At 35.2% G+C, this 7,071-nt stretch overlaps 2 long non-coding RNA genes across 3 annotated transcripts; one reads left to right on the forward strand and one right to left on the reverse strand.

Annotated features, from left to right (window-relative positions):
* Positions 1-1,716: 1,716 nt before the first annotated feature.
* On the forward strand, positions 1,717-3,039 carry LOC111919093 (uncharacterized). Its single transcript, XR_002859403.2, has 2 exons — positions 1,717-1,957; positions 2,677-3,039. It is a non-coding gene; the product is annotated as an uncharacterized LOC111919093 (long non-coding RNA).
* A 22-nt stretch (positions 3,040-3,061) lies between these two features.
* On the reverse strand, positions 3,062-5,177 carry LOC128127065 (uncharacterized). Of its 2 annotated transcripts, none has more exons than XR_008225107.1 (4): positions 4,998-5,177; positions 4,574-4,642; positions 3,887-3,963; positions 3,062-3,201 (listed from the first exon to the last, which is right to left on the reverse strand). It is a non-coding gene; the product is annotated as an uncharacterized LOC128127065 (long non-coding RNA). The 2 variants fall into 2 exon arrangements; XR_008225108.1 differs by having other exon boundaries at positions 4,994-5,177.
* Between the last annotated feature and the right edge of the window lie 1,894 nt (positions 5,178-7,071).

Here is a 7,071-nt window from a genome sequence, read left to right on the forward strand (position 1 = left end):
GCGAATCATGCTCTCAGATCTACCATTTTGCTAGGAGGTGTGAGGACATGAAAAACGAAAAGTGATACCATGAGAGGCGAAGTGATCATGAAAGGTTTTATTGTTATACTCCACCCCATTGTCACATTGGAATTGTTTGATTGTGCCCCTAAATTGATTTTTATTGGCATTAGAAAGAGTAAGAATTTCTAAAAAACTTCATATGTGTGTTTAATGGGATATACCCAATTATAATGAGTATAGTGATCTAGAAACAATAGATAATAGCGAGATCCACCACAACTAGGTATGGGAGAAGTCCACAAATCAGAATGTATAATCTCAAAAGGTGATGAAACAGTAGAATCAGAAAAATAAAATGGAAGTCTAGTTTGTTTGCCACGTTGACAAGCGTGACAAGTTACATTATTTTTCGGTGAACGACAAGAAATAAAACTATGAGAAAGTAAATGCTTCAAGACTGGGTCGCCAGGGTGACCAAGTCATTGATGCCATGTGGTGGAGGAGGTGGAGACAAGGGCATGACTGGAGGAGCTAGTGATAAGGTAGAGTAGTCCTAAGCTATCACAATGGATGAGAGGGCAACACGTCTGATAATCAAGAACAGTAATACCATAAGGATCAAAATCAATAGAACATTTATTTTGAGTGGTAAATTTACGAACAAAGATAAAGTTTTTGAGATATTGGTGTGATTAGGACATTTTGTAAATGAAGAGGACGATATATATTAGAAATAGAAAAAGTAGAGTGTCCTGAGGTCACAACCGGTATTGCAGAACCGTTACCAATATAAATAGAACGAGGATAATGATTATTAGAATGAGAATTGAGAATACCTGCATTTGCGTGGACATGATCAGTAGCCCTGATGTCCATGACCCAGCCTCTGGTGCTCGGATCATCAAGATTCATCGTGTTAAAAAGAGCAGGAAGTGATGTAGGATGGTTGGTGGGCCATGCCCACGGGGGCTGAATTGGACCCAAAGGTTGCAGGTGGGCCTGTGGGCTATTGGCGTTGTACTATAGCTGTGGTTGGGCTGCTGTAGGCCGGCTGCCAAGGTGACTTGGGCCTGTTGAGGAAGACCTGCCCCACTGTTGTTGATGCATTAACTGAAAAAGTTCAATAGAGAACAAATAATTATGGTTTTCTACTGTAAATTTGAAATTTTATGGATGTTATAAATACATAAATAATTGTTCCCTTGCAATTCGCTTCATAGTCTACAAATTTGAGGTATCACATCATCATATTCTCATATGTTTCAACGTACTTTTCAAAAAACAGCATCCTAATTTGCACTTTCTCCCATTTCTCAAATAAACGTTTGTTTCTTTCTATCATTTTCATTCTGAATATCATGATATGTCAAAACACAACTTTTTTAATAGCTTGACATATATATAAAGTATAGTTTAACCACATTGTTCATATTCGTTCAACTTACTGCACTTCCCAATATTGGATTTTGTGTCAACTTTGGAAAATAGATTTTACATGATCCATAAAATACCCTGTAACAATGATCAAAATTCAAATGTGACATGTAGTCCCAACAATCATAACAATGTATCCTATTCGGGACAATTCCTTAAGCGTTGTTTTATGTTATTAAACTTAGAAATAATAATTAATTATAATTAATATATGTAATTTAACGTTATATAAAAAGGCCCATTTAGTTGCTGGAAACATACAATAAAAGAAGGGAATATATTAATTTAGAGCGGCAACCACCCTTGGGCCTTAGCAAAGGCACCACACAATCGTGTTTAGGTCATGATCTTTGACCTCTAGTCCTTAGTGGTGTTGTTAGTGACTAGGTTCAATGAACCTTTTAGCCCTTTAATCCTCCTATATATTCATTGCCAATATGCTCCCTCTTGCAATTTTCAAATACGGAAGTAATATTATGTTTTCAACGATCTGTCGCTTTTTCTCTCCTGCTTCTCTCGGGTATCAAATTCTTCCTTCTGTACTTTTATTATTATTTTTTTTGTATTTTTATTATAAAGAAACTTGTGATTTCTAACATAGATCTTATTAAAATGATGTATAAGAATATGAAAACATTTGTCGTTTGTTCATTTACGGATAATTGGGTAGTTCCCAGAAATAGATAACTTGAAAACTTATTTGATAGGTTACTAATCGAGAATGATTTTCGTTTATGGGATATAATTAAATAATTTAATTTCTTTGGAGTTTGAAGACATAAAACTTAAACACTGGTTACCTGTGAGTCCGATGGAGCTCAAGGAAGAAAGGTATAAAAGACAATGCTTTTTAAAAAGGTTATTCTTTATATTGATCTTGTGTAAATAATTACAATGGAAAGTAGAAACAAAAGATTCCATGGATTAATTTATGTTTATACTCCCTTGTTGAAGACACAGGTCTTTTCGCACTAGAAAAGGGTCAAATCTGAAATTATTGTATTATATTAGAGACCACCTTTGTTAATTTTTCTTAATCATAATGGCATTATTACAAAATTCACATGCTTAAATTATGTTATATTTAAAAAAGAAAGTCTATTGTTCTATAATATATGTTTCAGTTTCTTCGCAACGTATAAGTTTACATTTGAGATGTTTATCATGCCATATTTGATCGACTTTTCATAGTTTTAAAACAATTGATACCACAAATTAACATTTGGCCCATATTTTTAGATCTCTCGACAATGAACATTGTTTGCGACATGTAAGCCTGACAAAGATATTGTTCACTTGCATATAGCAAATTCCGATGGTGGAAGTTGAAGAAGATGTGACAACCGTCGTCATCAACGCATCAATATGAGTTATAGAGTTCCCCTTTCAAACTTCAAATTTCCCGATTCCATGGTTGCTTCTACTACGTGATATGAGATATCATTTTGTCATAATAGATTGTTGATGAAGAATGTGTTTTTTATAATTTATTCTTCGATTGTCTGCAATACTTTCAAATCGATGAGACCCATTCATGATAAAAGGGTCTTATTTAAGTGTAATTGAATATCACTTGGTTTATAATTAGTTAACTTCAAGTTATATTTCTTTCTAGTAAAACAAGATTGGTAAAATATGTTCTGCTAATGTACCACCCTTCTTGTGCTTCTTCCCAACACTTTCGTCCCGATTCAGCCGTCTCGGGCATGCAGTGTCAACTTAGTCCAACCACCTTGGTCCGGTAGTACGATACGACATGCTTATCTGCTCATTATGGAATGGGAAATAATCTCAATACCTTTCAAAAAGAGATACAAATTCTTCTTAATAAATAAATAACTTTTTGCTGCATATTACACTCTTATTGATTTGCCACATGTTATTTTACGGTTATTTTCAATTAATTTTTTTCTACATTACATTTTGTGGTTTTTTTTTTCATTTTATTAATTTCCAAATAATATTTAAATGTAATAACTATTAATTTCGTTAATTAACTTGTAGTTTCGTTTTTTTCTAAATTAAAGTTTCATTAGTTTCCGTTATTTATCTACCAATATTATTTGTTTAATTTAAAAGAAATACAAACAATTTAATTTTAATAATTCAATGTTTTTCTATTTTTTTCTTATAAATTGAAACTTCTCAAATGTTTAGAATTTAATATATATTTTTTTAAAATGAATTAATGTGATACATGGGTCTTACACCTACTACAATATATATACTGTGACATCCCCAAAATCACGGCCAGAAAAGACCGGTTTGTTTATGCTTTGTTTAAAAATCAGAGTTACATTTTAAATGAAAGTGTTGCGGAATTTGTCCCAAAACAAAAATATGATAAAGATTTATCAAAAGCATTTCCATAGAAATGTATTTCATTAAAAGACTCGGGATGTCATGTTCGTACAGATCAAAAGCATAAACAGTACAATATAAGCCTTACTACATTATTCCATATCTACAGGCCTATATTCGTAATCCCTCGTCCAAAACATCACACCTATGCTCATGCGCCACTACCTGTAATACATAAAACTGAGTGGGTCAGGCTTGGGAGCCTGGTGAGCACATAGGGTTTTCAACCCACAATAAATAAGTTTATTAATTTCATCGATCAACAATAACCCGATTACCCGTTCCCGTTATCCTCACTTTACGTCCCTAAACACCTATCATAAGGGACCTAGCCTAAGGATCATCATTGGGACGGACACTACTGCTAAGGGGATTCCTCAGCAATAAATGTCCTAAAGGCAACCATGTGGGGGATGGAGTACACCGGTGAACATATCGTTCACAAACACCTACAGGTTGCGAGCCTGCTAGTGTTCCACTGGACTGTCTAGAAGAGTCCGTGGTCGTCATCCATACTCCGCTAGATGATAGAATCAACAACATCAACATCGAGGCCTCTCATCATTTTATCACACATCACCTATTGCATCTACCCATGTTTTACCCCAACATTTTCGTAGATATAAAATACATATACAGTTTAAATCATTGAAACATGTCTAACAAGGTTCATCTAGCATAGATAGCAAGTATTCAGATAATATGCACACATAGCACGTAATTTATATAAAATACTTCATATCTATGTGTAAGTTGAAAGTAACTATGCACTCACTTGTTAAGGTGATGATTCCAAAATCGGGCAGCGCTTGCTTCTAACGATTCTATTTTCCTTCGACGAAACCTAGCATTATTATTGCTAAATTTTAGTCTGATATTTACCGTGACCAACTATTAGTCTTAGTATTATTATTATTATATAAGCGTTAAACAATATTTTCCAACCACTATGTACAGACAGGGGCCAGACATAAAACACCGGAGGGCAGGACCATTTTGGCATATAGCACTTCTGAAATCCAACAACCCTATGTGGCCCTTTAAACCAGATTCCCCGTACCGCGAGTAGTTAAAAAAAATATTATAACGACACTTATATAAGTTATAATAATAGCTCAAATATTTATTATAAGTTCATAATAACAATACTAATTTTAAATATAAGCTATATTAAAATAAGGTAAGCATAACTTACTTACAAGGGGGTTTTAGCTAGGAGTCGGGCTCTGCAGGGGCAGAACTTCGTCGCTGAATCTTTCTAAGAAAGATTCGTGCAGCGCTTCGGTGCTCACCTTACTATACTAAGCTACAGAAAGAGAAGTCGAATCACGAGGGACCGAAATGCTCGGGGGATAAGGAGAGAAAGACTCTTGAATCAAGAGAATGGTGCAAGAAATATGAGAGCCCAAGGCTCTTATTTATACTAATTGAATTTTCAAAAACTACCCTCCATAATTACTTAATGACCTTTTAGTTATATAAACAACTAAACACCCCTCTATAATACTATTATAAATGGATTTAATGATATTTGTACTAAACTAATGTTGAAAGAACTCAACATTAGTCTTATAATGACCGCATCGTCGATACCTTTCTAATGATATATACATATGTATATATATATGTGTACGTATACATGATTTATACTTTATTTTAATACGTAAATATGCTATTATAATTTGTAACTCGTTCATACGAACTCCATTTTTGATGTTATTTATATCCACGCGTAGGTGAAGACGTACTCTACAACTTTCGTTTAGACTCCGTCCGCTAATTTTGACTTTATTTTTAAAGTTATATTTTTAACAAGCCGGGACAGGATTGGTCTGTTTAAATTCTCATAACTTCTTCATACGAAGTCAGATTTGGGCGTTCTTTTTATCGATGTTCTTAGTTTAACATATTCTACGACTTTCGTTTAGATCACTAAGGCTAAATCTCGCTCTATCGTAAATTCACTATTCACGCTTCCCGGTATCGTGCCAGTTCTGTCGTGAAACTTCGACGGGTCATAACTTCTTCGTTATAACTCGGATTTCGGCGTTCCTTATATGCACGGAAACCTTGAGACATATTCTACAACTTTATGTAGAGATATCGGGATTATCTCACATTTAATTTTGACGCTCATTTTTATTCTTTATTAATTATACATTTATAATTAAATAATAAACACATATAATTCACATAATACTCAAATATTTCATCTTTATTACTTCAAAAAGAGTTACAAGAGTTGACCTAGACTATTACATTGACAAAAATGCTTAGCCCTGAAACCCGGGCGTTACAATTCTCTCCTCCTTAGGATGATTCCGTCCCGGAATCATGCATCAGCAAACAGATGTGGATAGCGACTCATCATGTCATCCTCTGTTTCCCAAGTGAGATTCGGCCCATTCGAATGTTTCCATCGGACTAGCACCAAGTCGACCATCTTGCGTCGTAACTTCTTAGTCTTACGGTCAACAATTGCCTCAGGCTCTTCGATCAACCTTTTATTTTCATCCATCCTTAACTCTGAGATTGGAATTATGTCGGGAACATCTCCCGTGAATTTCCTCAAATAACACACATGGAAGGTGTTATGAATACCATTGAGTTCTTCGGGCAATTCCAGCTTGTAAGCTTGGTTCCCTATCTTCTGAAGAACTTTGAACGGTCCAATAAACCTTGGACTCAACTTTCCTCGTTTCCCAAATCGTATAAGTCCCTTCCACGGTGAGACTTTAAGCAAAACGGAATCCCCAACTTCGAAAGTTATCGGTCGTCTTTTCTTGTCAGCATAGCTCTTCTGACGATCCTGGGCTGCTAACATCCTTTCCCTAATCACCTTCAACTTCTCAGCAGTCTCATGGACTATCTCGGGGCCCATAAACTGCTTCTCTCCGGCTTCAAGCCAACAAGACGGCGTACAACACTTCTGCCCATACAAGGCTTGATAAGGAGCCTGTTGGGTTATGAGCATTCTAACACTCCTAAGTGTACATGCAACCCTAAATACCTTGGATCTATGTTTTCTCTATTATACATGCAAATAAGAACATCCAAGGTATTATCCTAATCTAGCATACAAAACAATGACTATAGCAAGATAGAATACATACCTCTTTGATGTAGAAAGTCTTCATGAAGCTTGAGTGCCTAGTGCCCCAAGTGTGACACCTCAAATGGTTCACACAACACCAAATACAAATGGAATGACTTGAGAGAATTCTACACTTCATGAAAATCGGCTAGCCCTTTCTTACTCTCTCTAGTGGCCGA

This window comes from Lactuca sativa, chromosome 7 (assembly GCF_002870075.4).
Source record: "Lactuca sativa cultivar Salinas chromosome 7, Lsat_Salinas_v11, whole genome shotgun sequence".
In the NCBI taxonomy this organism is placed as follows: Eukaryota; Viridiplantae; Streptophyta; class Magnoliopsida; order Asterales; family Asteraceae; genus Lactuca; species Lactuca sativa.